Source organism: Parasteatoda tepidariorum, chromosome 5 (assembly GCF_982258835.1).
Source record: "Parasteatoda tepidariorum strain Cologne lab strain chromosome 5, Ptep-v5.0, whole genome shotgun sequence".
Taxonomy (NCBI): domain Eukaryota; kingdom Metazoa; phylum Arthropoda; class Arachnida; order Araneae; family Theridiidae; genus Parasteatoda; species Parasteatoda tepidariorum.
This window is the reverse complement of record NC_141759.1, coordinates 33240082-33260275: the sequence shown is the minus strand read 5'-3', so window position 1 is coordinate 33260275 and position 20194 is coordinate 33240082. Positions and strand designations below refer to the sequence as shown.

General features: G+C 24.9%; 1 protein-coding gene across 3 annotated transcripts in view; it reads right to left on the bottom strand.

The window, feature by feature from the left end:
• The window catches only part of LOC107436851 (alpha-tocopherol transfer protein-like), a 127795-nt gene that overhangs the window by 63072 nt on the left and 44529 nt on the right, over nt 1-20194 (bottom strand). Inside the window, exon 1 of one of the 3 annotated variants that reach the window (XM_016048669.5) lies at nt 18554-18712. The exons of the other annotated variants lie outside the window; for them this stretch is intronic. The gene's annotated coding sequence lies outside the window, so the exon portion shown is untranslated. Of the gene's footprint in view, nt 1-18553; nt 18713-20194 lie in introns of those variants that run through there. 3 annotated transcript variants of the gene reach the window in all.

Here is a 20194-nt window from a genome sequence, read left to right as displayed (position 1 = left end):
AATTAGAGGAGCTTTTGCTCCTATGGAAAATTCCTTTATAGGAAAAAGATTTATTTTCTTTTTCGAAGTGTGACAAAAATGAATCCTGTGAACATCTGCATATTTTTTTTTCTCCTTCATAATGAATAATTTTTATTGCATATTTTAGAATAAATTTTTTTTTATTACGTATATTTGAAGGAGTAATTACAGTAGAATATGAAATGCATTTTAGTATTTATATTGTTTTTTTTTTATGATATAGTGCATTTATACTGCTTTTAAAATGTTTTTAAGGGGACAGTGAAGTAAAATTCTTTCAAAAATTTGATTTTTTGAATTTGACATCATCTATTAGCCTATACTTTTCTGATTAAGAAAATATATAGGTTTGCTAATTTTCATAAATTTAAAGTGCTTTAAAAGCAATAAAACAAAAGTAAACAAAAGTGCCACGCCCACATTTCAAGGTTTCGTTTTCTGTTTACTTTAGAATTCTACTGTTTTTTATGTTTTTTTACATTCTGCCTTGCGCCTAGAAACGAAATAAAGAAAGAAGCTCTTTTGTGGATCGTTAGTGACGGAATCTAACTTATTTATTGATTTATTAAAATTACATGCATTTGCTGACTAATGTGCTCAATATAGGCTTATAAGTCATTGTCAAGTAGAAAATACAGATAGAACAATTCAGAGAAAGACATCACAAAGAATACATCCAGGGTTACGGTGGGATTCGAACCCGCTACCGCGAGATAAAACAAGTTATGGTGCTGGAGAGCTTTAAATTTATGAATTATTTTTAACTATATGTTTTTTTACCTTTAAATCTGTTTTTCTCAAAACATTATTTTTTGTTACTTAGGTACATATATCTCTTGTTCTATACAATTTAAAAAGATAAAACTTGGTAGGCTTATACATCATTGATTGTTTTATACAGTAAACCTCAAATTTAGTTAAAAATTTAAACATTTTGAAATCTGGAGTAAAATTTAATTGCCGAAAATCAGCAAAAATTGGTATTTTGAAACAGTCAATTTTTTATTCTGCAAAAAATTTTGCATTTTAGTCTAATTTTAGGTATACTGTATACTCTAGGCTATATATTGTGTGTATAATTTTTTTCAGACAATTATATTGAGTAGTTGTAGTTTTATATGTACCTTACTGATGACATAATTTGAAAATTTAACAAAAAATTTGCCTATAAATTGTATGAATAAAAATTATTGTCTAACTTAATTTGTATATTTTACTGCAGAAATACATTAAAAAAAACCTAACAAATAAATATTAAAAAATTTAGAAACCTATCATAAAAATTAAATTTTTTGTAGCAGTTATTGCAAAAGTCACTTCACGCCGCATTTTCGTTCAGCGAGATGTTCAATGTCCCCTTAAAAGAAATAGATGTGGTTCAAACGTCAATTAAAGTAACGAAGGCAAACAAAATTAAGTTATTATTTAAACTTTTATTTCCAAATGATTTGTCTAGATTAAATCGTAACAAAATTCTAAATTTTTCAGAATTTTCTTTTGAAACTAACGATAATGAATTTGCAAACAAACTGAAAGAAATTTGTGATACTTTTAATTTTTCGGATTTAATCAAAATTTCAGACATTCTAAATATTTCCAGTGAAGGAAATAAGGAGGAAATTGCCAAGCATATTTTAAATTGTTTATGTGATTTTAATCACTTAAAAAATTCGATCGTAAATGAAAATCCCTCCGAAGATGAGGAGGAAGCTACTCAATTTAAAAGTAAACAAACTCAAACTGATTTTGAACCACATTTACCAACTAAAACTTATGTAAATCAATTTACACAAGTTAATTTAAATTCTATATGTACAAAAAGTAGTGTTGATGAAGATATGGTATCCTATAGTCAAATTTCTAGTAATTATATAAATAGGGAAAATGAAACAAAATTAGTAGTTAGTTTTTCAGATATTGAAGCAGTTACCCCTATGTTTAATGGAAATCGCTATGATAGCATAAATTCTTGGTTTGAAAGTTTTGAAACTCATGCTAATTTATTTAAATTGTCTGATATGCAAAAATTTTTATTTGCAAAAAGATGCATGAAAGGTAACGCATTAACTTTAATTAGAAGTGAAACTCAGTTAAATTCGTATGAAAAATTAAAAAATCTTTTGCTTGAAGAATTTGGACTTAGTTGCAATAGTGCAGAAGTACATGCAATGTTGCAAAAAAGAAAACAAAGGTATAATGAAACTCTTCAAGAATATTTCCTAAAAATGAGAGAAATAGCTACTCAAAGTGATATTGATGACTTAGCTCTAATCACTTATATAATTCAAGGAATACCAAACCAAACAAATAATAAAACAATTCTTTATGGAGCCAGTAATCTTTTTGAATTTAAACAAAAACTTAAACTTTATGAAAAAATTAAAAGTGACTTAGATAAAAATAAATTTCAAGCTAATAAGGGACCATATGTTAAGAAGTTAGAAAACCCGAAATATGACATTAAGTGCTTTAAATGTAATGCGCCAGGACATAAAGCCCCGGCTTGTCCTAAAAATAAAAATGTAACCCCGAATGTGACAAAACCCAAAATACATCATACTACACAGGAGAACCCATTGAATCAATGTAAATATTGCTCAAAGAAAGGACTTTTGAATCAATTTCACATGGGCTCTTCGTGTGTAAACAACCCTAATAATGTGGTTGATGTGAATGTTCAAAATATGACAAGTAATCAATAGCAATTACTAATATCCGGATATATAGTAGAAAATGAGTACCTAAATGGATATAAAGTGGAAAATGGATATATAGTTAAAAATGAATACCTAAATGGAGGTAAAGTGAAAAATAAATACCTAAAGGGACGTCCAAAACAAAATAAAAATGAAAAAATAAACAAAGAGATATTATTGAATGTTGATACCGGGTCAACATTAAATGTAATACCAAAAGATTTGGTGTTAAAATTGAATATTCCTATTAAAAAATGTGAGGAATTAAAGGTTACCCAAACGAAAGGACAACTAACACTTAACAAAATTTGTGAGTTTCCCCTTAAATTAGGCAAAATTGTTAATTCAGTTAAGTTTTTTGTAATTGATACTGATTTACCATATGCTTTACTTGGGTTGCAGGCTTGCAAAGAGTTTTGCTTGTTTATTGATTGTGTCGGGCCAGTTGTTACTCAATTTGGTAAGAGATTGATCACCTCTGCTAATTCTAACAATGACAACTTATCTTTGCACATTAGACAGCAAAATTCTCAAAATGTTAAGGGTAAAAATGTTGAAAAAATAAAAGTTGAAGATGTTTCAGTTAAAGTAAACATTGAAAAAAGTAATCTAAAGGGTAACAAAAATAAAAGGAAAAGGACAAATAGGAAAAAGAAAAAATGTCCAAAAATTTCAAATGATTCGAAGATAGATCTAGGTAATGGATGCATACATTATCAGGTTAATATCGACGAAAAAATAAAAAATGAAAGCGAAATGGAAAATGTAGACTTAAAAGAAATTTTAAAAAGTTATGATGATATTTTTGCAAAACACAAACACGACGTAGGAGAAATTAGAATGGAACCGCAAAGAGTTAGGTTAACCTCAGATTTACCTATATCTCTAAGGCCGTACAAAACATCCCCAAAACAACAACAAGAAATTGATTTACAAATAGAGGAATTGTTGAAAAATAACATTATAAAAGAAAGTTCATCCCCTTATGCTGCCCCAGTAACTTTAAAAAAGAAAGATGTTTAAAAAAGATGAAAATAAAAAGAGTCGTTTATGTATCGACTATAGAAAACTAAATCAAATTACAAAAACAGATTCTGAACCTCTACCTTTAATACAAACTTTAATAGAAAAATTGTCTAATAGTAGTTATTATTCTAAAATAGATTTATCACAGGGATATCATCATGTTCGTATTCATCCTGATGACACTGAGAAATTAGCATTCGCTACTCACAATGGTCTATTTGAATACTTAAGATTACCTTTTGGCTGGAAGAATGCCCCGAGCATTTTTCAACGTACAATTCGTGGAATTTTAAATAAACATAAAATTAAATTTGCTACAAACTACTTTGATGATATCATTATATTTTCTAATTCTTATGATGAACATTTAACCCTTCTTAAAAAGATTTTTGAAATTTGTAAACAAGAAAACTTAAAATTAAAACTTTCAAAATGTTCATTTTTGCAAAAACAAATAGAATTTTTAGGATATGAAATTAAAAATGGAATTGTATCACCTGATAACCATAATATTGAAGTGATTAAAAAATTATTGCCCCCTAAAAATGTAAAATCATTACAAAGATTTCTCGGATCAATAAATGTTTACAATAAATTTATTGATAGTTATGCAAGTATTCGACATCCTTTGAATAACTTGTTAAAGAAAGATGTAAAATGGGTGTGGTCAGAAAAATGTCAACAATCTTTTGAACTTTTAAAAAATGCTATTATTTGTAAACCAATTTTGAAAATTTTTAACCCTAATCATGAATGTCATCTTTTTGTTGATGCATCATTAGTTGGAATTGGATGTGTGCTAAAACAGACAGATGAATGTGGAGTATTGCATCCTGTAGCTTTTCATTCTCGTTCATTAAGGGACTATGAAAAAAATTATGCAATTACAGAACTTGAATGTCTTGCTATTGTCGATTCTCTAAATAAATTCCATCATTACCTTTTTGGACAAAAATTCACCATACATACTGACCATGCTGCTTTAGTTTGGCTAAAAAATGTTAAAAATTTAAAAGGTAGATTATTTAGATGGTCATTATTGTTAAGTATGTATGAATATGATATTAAATACACAAAAGGCTCTGCTAATTTTGAAGCAGATTGGCTTTCGAGAGATGCAACACATTAAATTGTCCAAAGTAATAGTAAAAATAATAATGTTTATGTTTCACATTTGCTAAACTTAAAGGAAATTGTAGAAGCGCAAAGGAAAGATAACTTACAAGGTAAATTTGTTGATATCAATAATGTTTTGTGTGTACGTAAGAAAAATTTTACTAAAATAGTTGTTCCATTTTAGTTAAGATTAAAACTTCTGCAAAATGCTCATGATAAGTTTAATCATCCAGGAGTTCAGAAAATGATTAACTTAATAACCCCTGTTTATTATTGGAACAACATAACTTCAGATATAACAAAATTTTGTAAACATTGTCATACGTGCCAATTAAATAAAAACCGCGACAAAAAAGATTTGGATTATTACAATCCTTACCCCCTGTTAATCAGTCTTTTGACTTACTAGCAATAGATAGTGTTGGTGGATTGAATTACTATAATTCAACAAAGAAATATTTAACTTTAATTATTGACCACCTTACACGCTACATTTGGGCTTTTGCATCAAAATCCATTAGCTCAGAAACTTATACAAATTTTTTGCATCAAATTTTTCAAAATCAAATCCCTAAATCCTTGTTGAGTGATCGAAACGCTGCCTTTACTTCTTCTCATTTTAAAAAGTTTTTGAAACATAATAAAATTCAACAATTATTGACAACTGCACATCATCCGCAGTCTAATGGCAAGGTTGAACGCCTTGGTCAAACAATAATTACGCGTTTAAAATGTAAAATTAATGAAAAACCTACTAAAACTCCCTGGCCTGTTTTGTTAAAAGATATAGTTAATACTTATAACTTAACTCCCCATTCTGTAACAAAATTTCCACCTGCATACCTCATGCATGGTAAACTCCCCTACGAAAATCCCTTAAATGAAAAAGTCTATCCACCTGTTGAAGAAGCTAAAAAAATAGCAATTCAAAGAACTAGAGAATATCATGAAAGAAATAAAATTTATTATGATGCTAGATTTTTAGATATAGACTTTAAAAATGATGAATTAGTTCTGTTTGAAGAATTTACTTATCCTAATACGAGGAAGTTGTCACCTCCTTTTAGTGGACGGTATAAAATTCTTCAAAAAATTTCAGAAGTTAATTATAAAATAAATAAAAAGAATATGTTGAGTAAACAAAATTTTGAAATAGTACATATTTCAAAACTTAGGAAATATCACAGCCCACAAATGTTAAAATTAAATCATGAATAGTCACCAACAGAAAATTTTTACTTTCTTCAAGGGAAGAAGTAACCCCTATATTTTTGAGAGATCCGAATCGCGTTGTGTGGAGATGTTTACCTCAGCATCAGTTGGGAGTGAGGGCGAAGTAACATGAACTTTTTTTTTCTCAACACAGTGAGAAAAAACTTTCTAAACTATTTTTGTTTTATCCAGTCTGGATCTCTCAATTTCACAGTGCTTCATGAAACTCTGTTTTCCTCCATTTTAACGGGGAATACAGAATTTCATCAAGTAAAAAACCCCATTAACCATACAGAATCTTAAATTCTGATTAAATGACACTTGTTGTCCAGGTCGTTTTGCATAAAAATTTTGTATATTTTTGTGTGAAAATTTTTGAAAAGTTATTTTAGAATAGTTATATAAAATGTTTAAATTTTTCTTTCTGTTTAGTTCACTAAACAGATAAATTTTATTATTATGTTTTTATTGTTGTTGCTGTAAATAATTTTTTTCACATATTGGAAAAATGTTATTTATAGTAGGAAAGAGGACAGTCATACCAACATAAAGTATATATTCATAGTATTCTAAATTTTATTATTTTTTTTGGCTTACCAAAATTTTTTTTTGGGGGGGGGGATGTAATACAAAAATTAAATACTTTTGTATTAATAAAAGCATTAAAACTTTATTCCTTTTCATAGAATATCTTTAGTAAAGGATAAGGGTAGAAATTCTATTTTGGGACTTCAAGGCTAAAAACATGCCAATGAATAATAATTAGATTTATACTTCAAAAGAGAAGTTATTTTAAGATCTTTCACTTCCATATAAGGAAAGATTAAACGATTTGCTTTGAGTAATAAATAAATTTGATGAGGCGTAAGAATACAAAAAAGATATATGACTGGACTTTTTACTCTTTTTAATCATCCTATATAACGCAGGACCTAATGTTTTTGCGTGGCTTTTTGTTGTTTATCATGCTAAAATAAAATCCGTCAGCTTAGACGGGATAGGTTAAACTGCTATTTTACCATCGCAACTTAATAAAAGAAGATTATGCACAATCTGGACTCTTCAATCATGCTTCTTTCACCTAATTAACTAAAAAATATCGGTGTGGATACACCGCATATTATATATATATATATATATATATATATATATATATATATATATATATATATATATATATATATATATATATATATATATATATACATAGTCCCGGCCATATTATTAGACGCACTATAAGTATTCTATGTAAAATTATAATTTAACCGGTTTGCAATTGTTTACGCTCCTGTTCGAATCGGTTAGCATTGTAATGCAATACGTTAAAAATAAATACAAATGGGAAGTATATAAGTATATAAAAAATCTCCTGAATAAAAACCCATTACATAAATGTTTAAATATAAAAGTACTGCATATGAACTCGTGCAAATCATCTAATTATTAAAAAACTGCAGTGAGTCTAATAATTTGATCTAATTATTATAATATACTAATATAATGCTTGATATGATAAATATTCTATATTTATATAATATATAGTCTAATTTATCTATCGTCAAATTTATATTATATATCGTCTAATTTAACTAATTGATACACAAAATGTAGATTCTTTAAATTATTTGCATGAACCAGAAAAAAAAATTTTTTTCAATTTCAGGAAAACATATATCGATACTGAAAAAGGCTTGGGAATGTTTTTGTTATAATCACATAGGAGCTAAATTAAAAGTATCCTATTAATATCCTTTTCAGTATCCTAAAAAAAAGAGAATTACAAGGCATATTCATCTCGACTGTTGAATATTAAAATTGAATTACTATTTAAATTTACATTCTTTCACAATTAAGCTACTATTATCGCTGCAAACAAATGATATTTTTTCAGGGATAAATTAATTCTTAAAAAATTCTTCTTTTGATCTCAATACATAAAAAATATCTTCGATTACTTACTTTTTCTAATCCATTATTATACGATTTTATATAGTAATCCAACATAAGGCTATGAGCTTTTAATACTAAAATAACATTTTCATTTTATTAATACAATTTAAATTAATAGTAATTACACACATTGATATCATCAACATATAAACCAAACGAGAATGTTTGAGTGTGAAAATGAATGCGAATTCTCTTTCGTCGAGTTAATATTATTTATAAAAAACATGTCCCATTTTTCGAACTCATAAATAAAATTTTTAATCAAGAATTGAACCATTGAAAATAATTTAATCGGAAGAAAAGAAAACATGTTTGATTTTTTAACAAAACTATAAACTTTCTCTCAAAACATTAATATATACTTTGAAAGTTAGTTTCTGGAATTTTCGCACAATTAAGACAATGATAAATAATAAGTTGCCGTAGGTAAACTTTAACTTCCGGATAAACAACTCTTAGTTAGATGTCAACTCCAAATTGCCGTTATCCTTAACCTGTTTTATTTACACTCATTTGTAATTATTTCACGCCAAACTTTCTGGCAAATGTATCAATGAATAATAACACTGGGGAATATTTTTTTTCTGCTGCATGAGATTTTTTAACAGATCTTACATACTCTGTTAGAATTTTTATTCTAAAATTATGGTAACAATCCGATTAACCGTAAAGTTAACGGTAACGAACATTTTTTTTACCTTTACGGTTTTGAACTCCTTTACAACTAGTGTGGTTAAAAAACCATAAATGCAAAATTATACGGTTTTTAACCATTTCCATCCAGCATGGAAATTTAACTAGACATTGGCATTGGTTTAACAGCCTTATGGTGCTACCCTCTATGTGTGAATGAGAGTATCGTATTCTAATAGTGCAAGGTCTTGAATTGGAGAATGCAGGACGCTGGATGCTTTTCATGTATTGAATGGAATGAAGGAAATATATTGTAGTGCCAACACTGGGACTCGAACCCCTGTTCTGTCGGTCATGAGATTGACAGATTAGCACTCTGAGCTATAAAATGTACCCAGCTGTTAGGAACTAAGTTGCTTCACTAAGTGAACCTATTTTGTGCAAGCAAATTCTAGTTGTTTAACAGTATAGGGTGAAAACAGTTAATAAACGGTTTTCTCACCGTTAAACGCTTGAATACATATTTATTTATTGTTATTTGACTGTTTTGTTTGAATATGGTAAAATTAAATATGGACAATTGCCATCCCCACATATATGAGTTACATTTAATTAATTAAAATTATCAACAATTTTGTAATCATTACATGTAATCATGTTTGCTTGTAATCATAATTACAATCGTTATTACGAAATAAGGAAATCATTATTACAATTATAATTTATATTAGATGAAATCATAATCACAATTGTAATTAAGAGTAAATGCAATTATAATTACGATAAATTTCATTTCAATGTTTGTTGTCACTATGGTTAAAATTGTCACCATAAATTATGGTTAATTAATAAGAATGCAAGTTGAAATCGTTAATTATGATTACTTGTAATCAATTATAGTTGACCTTCTCTGTTATTATTTTGCGTTGTGTTTGTTTTGTATATTATCATTATATCTTTTAATTTCAAAAATCGCCTCTCTTATTGGAAAAAATCAGTTTTTTTTTTAAACTGAATCATCTTTTCTCGGTCGGTGCTACAAAAATGTCGCCGTAACCATCACTCTGCGACTTTTCCCATGAGCAAACTTACGCGTCGATAAAAATAATTTCTAAGTAAGCACATATTTTCAATAATAATAACAAAAACAATGAAGTTGGACTTTATTCGGTAGTTCCAAGAATCACACAAATAAACCAAGTTATGACATCACAAATGTTTTGCGCAAAAGTTTCAAAATTCAAGGTCCAAGTTTGAAAGAGTAACAACATTCTAGTACTTTGTTATCCTTTGATACGCAAATGATACTACGTGCACCCATTCAGGGTCTTATCAGATAAGTGGCCTTATCAGAAGGCTTGCATGTGATAATGAAATCATATTTCGGATTGTTTGAACCCCTATATAAAGGTATTTTATTCGATTCCAGCACAAAATAGACTCCTGTGCCCTAACGGAATCAAATCTGATTTTCCTTAAAAATATAGATGTAAATCTTCGCAATAACTGCCTAATCTACAGTCTAAAATATTTCATTTTGTATTGTTCTTCGACTTATAATGCACATTTAAACATTTCTTTTTTTATTTTATTTTTTTAATATTATTTATTTAGTTTGTATCTTTTTTTTATTCACGTTTGAAGTAATTTATTTTTATGGCACTTTTTAATGTAGGAAGAACAAAAAATAATAACCTAATTATGTAAATCTTTGCAATAACTGCCTAATCTACTGTTTAAAATATTTCATTTTGTATTGTTCTTCGACTTATAATGCACATTTAAACATTTCTTTTTTTAATTTTTTTATATTATTTATTTAGTTCATATCTTTTTCTTATTTACATTTAAAGTAATTTTTTATGCACTTTTTAATGTAGGAAGAACAAAAAATAATAACCTAATTATGTAAATCTTTGCAATAACTGCCTAATCTACTGTTTAAATATTTCATTTTGTATTGTTCTTCGACTTATAATGCACATTTAAACATTTCTTTTTTTTAATTTTTTTGATATTATTTATTTAGTTCATATCTTTTTCTTATTTACATTTAAAGTAATTTTTTATGCACTTTTTAATGTAGGAAGAACAAAAAATAATAACCTAATTATGTAAATCTTTGCAATAACTGCCTAATCTACTGTTTAAATATTTCATTTTGTATTGCTCTTCGACTTATAATGCACATTTAAACATTTCTTTTTTTTAATTTTTTTTATATTATTTATTTAGTTCATATCTTTTTCTTATTTACATTTAAAGTAATTTTTTATGCACTTTTTAATGTAGGAAGAACAAAAAATAATAACCTAATTATGTAAATCTTTGCAATAACTGCCTAATCTACTGTTTAAAATATTTCATTTTGTATTGTTCTTCGACTTATAATGCACATTTAAACATTTCTTTTTTTAATTTTTTTTATATTATTTATTTAGTTCATATCTTTTTCTTATTTACATTTAAAGTAATTTTTTATGCACTTTTTAATGTAGGAAGAACAAAAAATAATAACCTAATTATGTAAATCTTTACAATAACTGCCTAATCTACTGTTTAAAATATTTCATTTTGTATTGTTCTTCGACTTATAATGCACATTTAAACATTTCTTTTTTTAATTTTTTTTATATTATTTATTTAGTTCATATCTTTTTCTTATTTACATTTAAAGTAATTTTTTATGCACTTTTTAATGTAGGAAGAACAAAAAATAATAACCTAATTATGTAAATCTTTGCAATAACTGCCTAATCTACTGTTTAAAATATTTCATTTTGTATTGTTCTTCGACTTATAATGCACATTTAAACATTTCTTTTTTTAATTTTTTTTATATTATTTATTTAGTTCATATCTTTTTCTTATTTACATTTAAAGTAATTTTTTATGCACTTTTTAATGTAGGAAGAACAAAAAATAATAACCTAATTATGTAAATCTTTACAATAACTGCCTAATCTACTGTTTAAAATATTTCATTTTGTATTGCTCTTCGACTTATAATGCACATTTAAACATTTCTTTTTTTTAATTTTTTTTATATTATTTATTTAGTTCATATCTTTTTCTTATTTACATTTAAAGTAATTTTTTATGCACTTTTTAATGTAGGAAGAACAAAAAATAATAACCTAATTATGTAAATCTTTGCAATAACTGCCTAATCTACTGTTTAAAATATTTCATTTTGTATTGTTCTTCGACTTATAATGCACATTTAAACATTTCTTTTTTTAATTTTTTTTATATTATTTATTTAGTTCATATCTTTTTCTTATTTACATTTAAAGTAATTTTTTATGCACTTTTTAATGTAGGAAGAACAAAAAATAATAACCTAATTATGTAAATCTTTACAATAACTGCCTAATCTACTGTTTAAAATATTTCATTTTGTATTGTTCTTCGACTTATAATGCACATTTAAACATTTCTTTTTTTAATTTTTTTTATATTATTTATTTAGTTCATATCTTTTTCTTATTTACATTTAAAGTAATTTTTTATGCACTTTTTAATGTAGGAAGAACAAAAAATAATAACCTAATTATGTAAATCTTTGCAATAACTGCCTAATCTACTGTTTAAAATATTTCATTTTGTATTGTTCTTCGACTTATAATGCACATTTAAACATTTCTTTTTTTAATTTTTTTTATATTATTTATTTAGTTCATATCTTTTTCTTATTTACATTTAAAGTAATTTTTTATGCACTTTTTAATGTAGGAAGAACAAAAAATAATAACCTAATTATGTAAATCTTTACAATAACTGCCTAATCTACTGTTTAAAATATTTCATTTTGTATTGTTCTTCGACTTATAATGCACATTTAAACATTTCTTTTTTTAATTTTTTTTATATTATTTATTTAGTTCATATCTTTTTCTTATTTACATTTAAAGTAATTTTTTATGCACTTTTTAATGTAGGAAGAACAAAAAATAATAACCTAATTATGTAAATCTTTGCAATAACTGCCTAATCTACTGTTTAAAATATTTCATTTTGTATTGTTCTTCGACTTATAATGCACATTTAAACATTTCTTTTTTTAATTTTTTTTATATTATTTATTTAGTTCATATCTTTTTCTTATTTACATTTAAAGTAATTTTTTATGCACTTTTTAATGTAGGAAGAACAAAAAATAATAACCTAATTATGTAAATCTTTACAATAACTGCCTAATCTACTGTTTAAAATATTTCATTTTGTATTGTTCTTCGACTTATAATGCACATTTAAACATTTCTTTTTTTAATTTTTTTTATATTATTTATTTAGTTCATATCTTTTTCTTATTTACATTTAAAGTAATTTTTTATGCACTTTTTAATGTAGGAAGAACAAAAAATAATAACCTAATTATGTAAATCTTTGCAATAACTGCCTAATCTACTGTTTAAAATATTTCATTTTGTATTGTTCTTCGACTTATAATGCACATTTAAACATTTCTTTTTTTAATTTTTTTTATATTATTTATTTAGTTCATATCTTTTTCTTATTTACATTTAAAGTAATTTTTTATGCACTTTTTAATGTAGGAAGAACAAAAAATAATAACCTAATTATGTAAATCTTTACAATAACTGCCTAATCTACCGTTTAAAATATTTCATTTTGTATTGTTCTTCGACTTATAATGCACATTTAAACATTTCTTTTTTTAATTTTTTTTATATTATTTATTTAGTTCATATCTTTTTCTTATTTACATTTAAAGTAATTTTTTATGCACTTTTTAATGTAGGAAGAACAAAAAATAATAACCTAATTATGTAAATCTTTACAATAACTGCCTAATCTACTGTTTAAAATATTTCATTTTGTATTGTTCTTCGACTTATAATGCACATTTAAACATTTCTTTTTTTAATTTTTTTTATATTATTTATTTAGTTCATATCTTTTTCTTATTTACATTTAAAGTAATTTTTTATGCACTTTTTAATGTAGGAAGAACAAAAAATAATAACCTAATTATGTAAATCTTTGCAATAACTGCCTAATCTACTGTTTAAAATATTTCATTTTGTATTGTTCTTCGACTTATAATGCACATTTAAACATTTCTTTTTTTAATTTTTTTTATATTATTTATTTAGTTCATATCTTTTTCTTATTTACATTTAAAGTAATTTTTTATGCACTTTTTAATGTAGGAAGAACAAAAAATAATAACCTAATTATGTAAATCTTTACAATAACTGCCTAATCTACTGTTTAAAATATTTCATTTTGTATTGTTCTTCGACTTATAATGCACATTTAAACATTTCTTTTTTTAATTTTTTTTATATTATTTATTTAGTTCATATCTTTTTCTTATTTACATTTAAAGTAATTTTTTATGCACTTTTTAATGTAGGAAGAACAAAAAATAATAACCTAATTATGTAAATCTTTACAATAACTGCCTAATCTACTGTTTAAAATATTTCATTTTGTATTGTTCTTCGACTTATAATGCACATTTAAACATTTCTTTTTTTAATTTTTTTTATATTATTTATTTAGTTCATATCTTTTTCTTATTTACATTTAAAGTAATTTTTTATGCACTTTTTAATGTAGGAAGAACAAAAAATAATAACCTAATTATGTAAATCTTTGCAATAACTGCCTAATCTACTGTTTAAAATATTTCATTTTGTATTGTTCTTCGACTTATAATGCACATTTAAACATTTCTTTTTTTAATTTTTTTTATATTATTTATTTAGTTCATATCTTTTTCTTATTTACATTTAAAGTAATTTTTTATGCACTTTTTAATGTAGGAAGAACAAAAAATAATAACCTAATTATGTAAATCTTTACAATAACTGCCTAATCTACTGTTTAAAATATTTCATTTTGTATTGTTCTTCGACTTATAATGCACATTTAAACATTTCTTTTTTTAATTTTTTTTATATTATTTATTTAGTTCATATCTTTTTCTTATTTACATTTAAAGTAATTTTTTATGCACTTTTTAATGTAGGAAGAACAAAAAATAATAACCTAATTATGTAAATCTTTGCAATAACTGCCTAATCTACTGTTTAAAATATTTCATTTTGTATTGTTCTTCGACTTATAATGCACATTTAAACATTTCTTTTTTTAATTTTTTTTATATTATTTATTTAGTTCATATCTTTTTCTTATTTACATTTAAAGTAATTTTTTATGCACTTTTTAATGTAGGAAGAACAAAAAATAATAACCTAATTATGTAAATCTTTACAATAACTGCCTAATCTACTGTTTAAAATATTTCATTTTGTATTGTTCTTCGACTTATAATGCACATTTAAACATTTCTTTTTTTAATTTTTTTTATATTATTTATTTAGTTCATATCTTTTTCTTATTTACATTTAAAGTAATTTTTTATGCACTTTTTAATGTAGGAAGAACAAAAAATAATAACCTAATTATGTAAATCTTTGCAATAACTGCCTAATCTACTGTTTAAAATATTTCATTTTGTATTGTTCTTCGACTTATGATGCACATTTAAACAATTCCTTTTATTTTATTTTTTTAATATTATTTATTTAGTTTGTATCTTTTTCTTACTTACGTTTAAAGTAATTTATTTTTATGGCACTTTTAAATGTAGGAAAGAAAAAAAAAGAAAGACCTAATTATCAACAAAAAAAAAAACTCGTTTGAATTCTCAGATTTTACGAAATACTTTGACAGCAATTTTTGTGTATATGAAAAATTTTAGTTTTTGGAATTAAAAACCTATGAACATCATTATATAATATGTGGCTTAAAATATAAATAAAAACATGTGAAAAAAGAAATAAACGAAAAATGTTTATATATATATATATATATATATATATATATATATATATATATATATATATATATATATATATATATATATATATATATATATATATATATATATATATATACATACATATATACATACATATATACACTTCTATTTATATATATATATATATATATATATATATATATATATATATATATATATATATATATATATATATATATATATACATACATATATACATACATATATACACTTCTATTTATATATATATATATATATATATATATATATATATATATATATATATATATATATATATATATATATATATATATATATATATATATATATATATATATATATATATATATATATATATATATATATATATATATATATATATATATATATAAATAGAAGTGTATATAAATAGTGCAAAATATAGAGAAAACATGGAAAAAACATTGAAAAAACTTTACAGAATAATGAAAAGAGAAGAAGAATTTTTTTAAAATAAATAAAATAAAATAACATAGTAAAAAAAATAAATGAATAAAATTTTAAAAAATTAAAATCAAAAAAAATTTCATTTTTAAAAATCCGGGGAAAAAAGATATAATTTCTTTATTAGCTCACACGATTATATCAGCATAAGGGAGTGTTTTCTAATATTGTATCAATATAGCCAAAGCAAAATATATCAATGCAATAGTACAATATTTATATGATATGAATGCAAATAAGAACAATAGGAAAAATAGTTTCGGGAAATCGATTCAGTAGTTTCTCAAAAAAACTATAACATTTAATTCCTCTTGTCTTCGTATAGAAATACGACCTTAATATTTTGTTACCATAAGCTTGAAAAAAATTATCTAATTTGAACTTTAAATATCAGTTCATAAATTTGTTTTCGTACTTCTCAAAATTAACTCGCTATTCTCGTTGAGTAAGTCTGATTAAGCGCATAAATTATACGATCCACGGTGTCTCAAAAAATGATCGACAGTTTAGAAAATAAATTAAAGATAATCGGAATGAGGTAACACGGTCTGCTTGGAAAACAAGTTAACTATTCACAACGAGATTCAAAAGTTCTTTAACAGATGGCACTGTTGGCTGAGCGAAACTCTGAAACAATGGTTTTAAAGTAACCACCATTAGCAGCAACAATGTTGTATGAATTTCAACAGGTGAAGGCTCCCATGTACATTGAAAAATAGTCTGACATGCGACAAAAAATAATTTTTTATAATTTAGTATAAAAATTTTATAATTAATTCTAAATTAATAAAAAATTAAGAACATTAAAAAATTATATATAATTTTAAAATTAAGAACATTAAAAAATCTTAAATAAAGAACAGAAAAAAAAATTATTAAATATTTATGCAGATTAAATATTTTAATTTTACACATTTCTGAACTGAAGTGAGTGTTTTCATATCAATGGTGACAACAAAAGAAACAAATGCAACGACGTAATTACAACTTAAAACAAAAATTTTAGTTTAAATTCAACAATACCATTTTTAGAGGCAATATAATTTTTAAAAGAGACTAAAGATATCACGAGTTGTTAGTCATTTAAAGCAACTTTCAAGAAAGGAAAAAACGGAGAGAAAAAAAAGAGATCAATCAATATATACAGTGCCCACCGCGTACTAAAATCACGTTCGTTTTATGAACATTTGGTTTTATAAAATGGCTTATTTAATCAACTGGCATGCCGACACTTAGGTAAAAAATATTTTAAATTTAAGCTTTACCAGTACACTAAAAGTCAAACTGAGTATTACCTTCATATTTTATTTCTGCTGAATTTACATTTGACATTATAATTAAACTTGTGTTGTAATTTTTAATTTTTCAGAAAGGTTTTAAGATTTTAGTGTACTTGCTTGATTAGCAAAATGTAGAGTTTCAAAATTCGACATGGTTTAAAGCACTTCGAAGCACTTTCGCCAACAGAAAGTGGTCGAAGCACTTTCGCCAACAAAGCATTAAAATATAGTATTAAAAAATCGAAATTTAATAAACAGTTTAAAAATGGCCAAAAAAAAACAATAAATAACATTTTAAATCGTCGCAAGATGAGTGCGTCAAAAAATTATTAGTCAAATTTTAAATTCTCGAAATGCGTAATATTGTATCAAAATTTGGATGACCATTTAAAAATACCGTGAAGTGAAAAAATAACAAAATACACAGCTGAAAAAAGATCAAAAAAATGACGTGAATTCACAACGGAATAGCTGTGAATTAGGCTCATCAAAAAGTGATGACTTAAATACGAACTTCGTGTGTCGCAATACTATCGTATTAAAAATACCGAGTTTAAAAAATCATATGGAAATCTACTAAAAAATGATAAATAACTATAGAAAAATATGGTTGGAAAAAAACTAGAATTAACGACGGAATCGTCGCAAATCGAGAGAGTCAGAAGTGATAACTCTATTTAGAAATTCACGTGTCATAATAACATCGTATTAAAAGTGTCGGAATTTAAAAAGTCATGTGAAAAAAACAATCAAAAATACATCGATCTTTTAAAATAGCGATTTGCTACTTTTTCTCTCGATAAAAATATTGAAAAAATTCGTTAATTTAAATATTTTGCAATTATTTTACGATCATAATTCCATGAAGAATCTTGTAGTTAATTTTCTTTGACTTCAAGATTTATCAGAAAACTACTAATTTAAACCATATCAAAACTATTCATAACTTAATAGAAAAGTTCAAGTTCACATGCTTCTATTAAATAAATGAACTGTGAAAAAAATTGCAGCGTTTTAAAATATCAGGATAAAAAGTTTTTTTTCCAATGCGATATTTTTAAAAAAAATCACAACTGAATTTGGAATTACAGTTATTTTTTAATATCACTTTATGCAGGCCAGAACGATAAATTTTACATTCATATAATTTCATTAAAAAAATCTATTTTACATTATTCCCAATACATATAAAAACTCTTGAATAAATTTTGAAAAATACTTTTTCTGAAAACTTTTATTGAAAATAATTTTGGAAAAAAAATCCAGGCAAACCTAGAAAGAAAAAAAAAGAAAATGCAAACCTCTAATTATGATATCCAATAAGTTATCCAGCTGTTTTATAAATCACATACACAAAAATTTTTTCCTCAATTCAAAAGCATTCGAACTGGAGAAAAATCTGAATTATAATGAACTGAATGCACCCCAAAATCCCTTTTTAAAAGCATTTAGCCTACGTGACATAGACTTCTTTCTAATCGAGGTAAGGTTTAGAATTCGCCCTTACAACGTTAATATTGACCTCAGAGTCAAATTGTTCCCCGTCTTGGAGGGGACAAGCAGCCCTATCTTAGATCCCTTCACGTAGGCTTTTGTTTTCCTATCAAAACATTTAAACTAGTGTTTACTTTATTTATTATTTTAGATGAGTGTGTGTTTATTTGGTGACGCGGCAGCAAATCAATGTGCAAATATTCTAAAGAAGAGAGTGGGTATTTATAATTTTAGATGAGTGAGCTTTATTGGAAATACGCAAGGAAATCAATATGTCCATCTTATACTAAAGAAAAATATGCACATTATTTTATTATTATAGATGAGTGTGTTTTACAGACAGTACGAAAGGGAATCAATATGTAAATCTAATACTAAGGAAGAGAGTCTGGCCATTAATTTATTATTTCAGACGAGTGTGTTTTTTTGATAGCGCTACAGCAAATCTAAATCAAAAGAACAGAGTATGTATTTATAATTTTAGATGAGTGTGCTTTATTGGAAACTCGAAAAAGAATCTAATAGTCTATCTAACACTAAAGAAAAAAATATGCTCATTGCTTTATTATTTTAGTTGAGTGTGTTTTACAGAAAGTACGAAAGGGAATCAGTATGTAAATCAGTATGTACTAAGAAAGAGAGTCTTGGCATTAATTTATTATTTCAGACGAGTATGTTTTTTTGATAACGTGACAGCAAATCTAATTCAAAAGAACAGAGTATGTATTTATAATTTTAAATGAGTGTGCTTTATTGGAAACTCGAAAGAGAATATAAAAATCAATCTAATACTAAAGAAAAAAATATGCTCATTGTTTTATTATTATAGATGAGTGCGCTTTACAGAAATTACTAAAGGGAATCAATATGCAAATCTAATTCTAAGAAAGAGAGTCTGTGCATTAATTTATTATTTAAGATGAGTATGCTTATTTTATAACGCGACAACAAATCTAATTCAGAAGAACAGAGTATGTATTTATAATTTTAGACGAGTGTGCTTTATTGGAAACTCGAAAGGGAATCAAAAAATCTATCTAGTACTAAAGAAAAAAATATGAAGATTAATTCATTATTATAGATGAGTGTGTTTTACAGAAAAAACTAAAGGGAATCAATATGCAAATCTAATTCTAAGAAAGAGAGTCTGTGCATTAATTTATTATTTAAGATAAGTATGTTTATTTTATAACGCGACAACAAATCTAATTCAAAAGAACAGAGTATGTATTTACAATTTTAGATGAGTGTGCTTTATTGGAAACTCGAAAGGGAATTAAGAAGTAAATCAAATTCTAAGAAAAAGAATATGCAAATTAATTTATTATTTTTGAGGAATGTGCTGTATTAGAAATACGAAAGAGAATCGATATGCAAATCTATTTCTCAAAAAAAAGAGTCTACACATCAATTATTATTTTTTAAGTGTATGTTAATTGAGCTGAAAT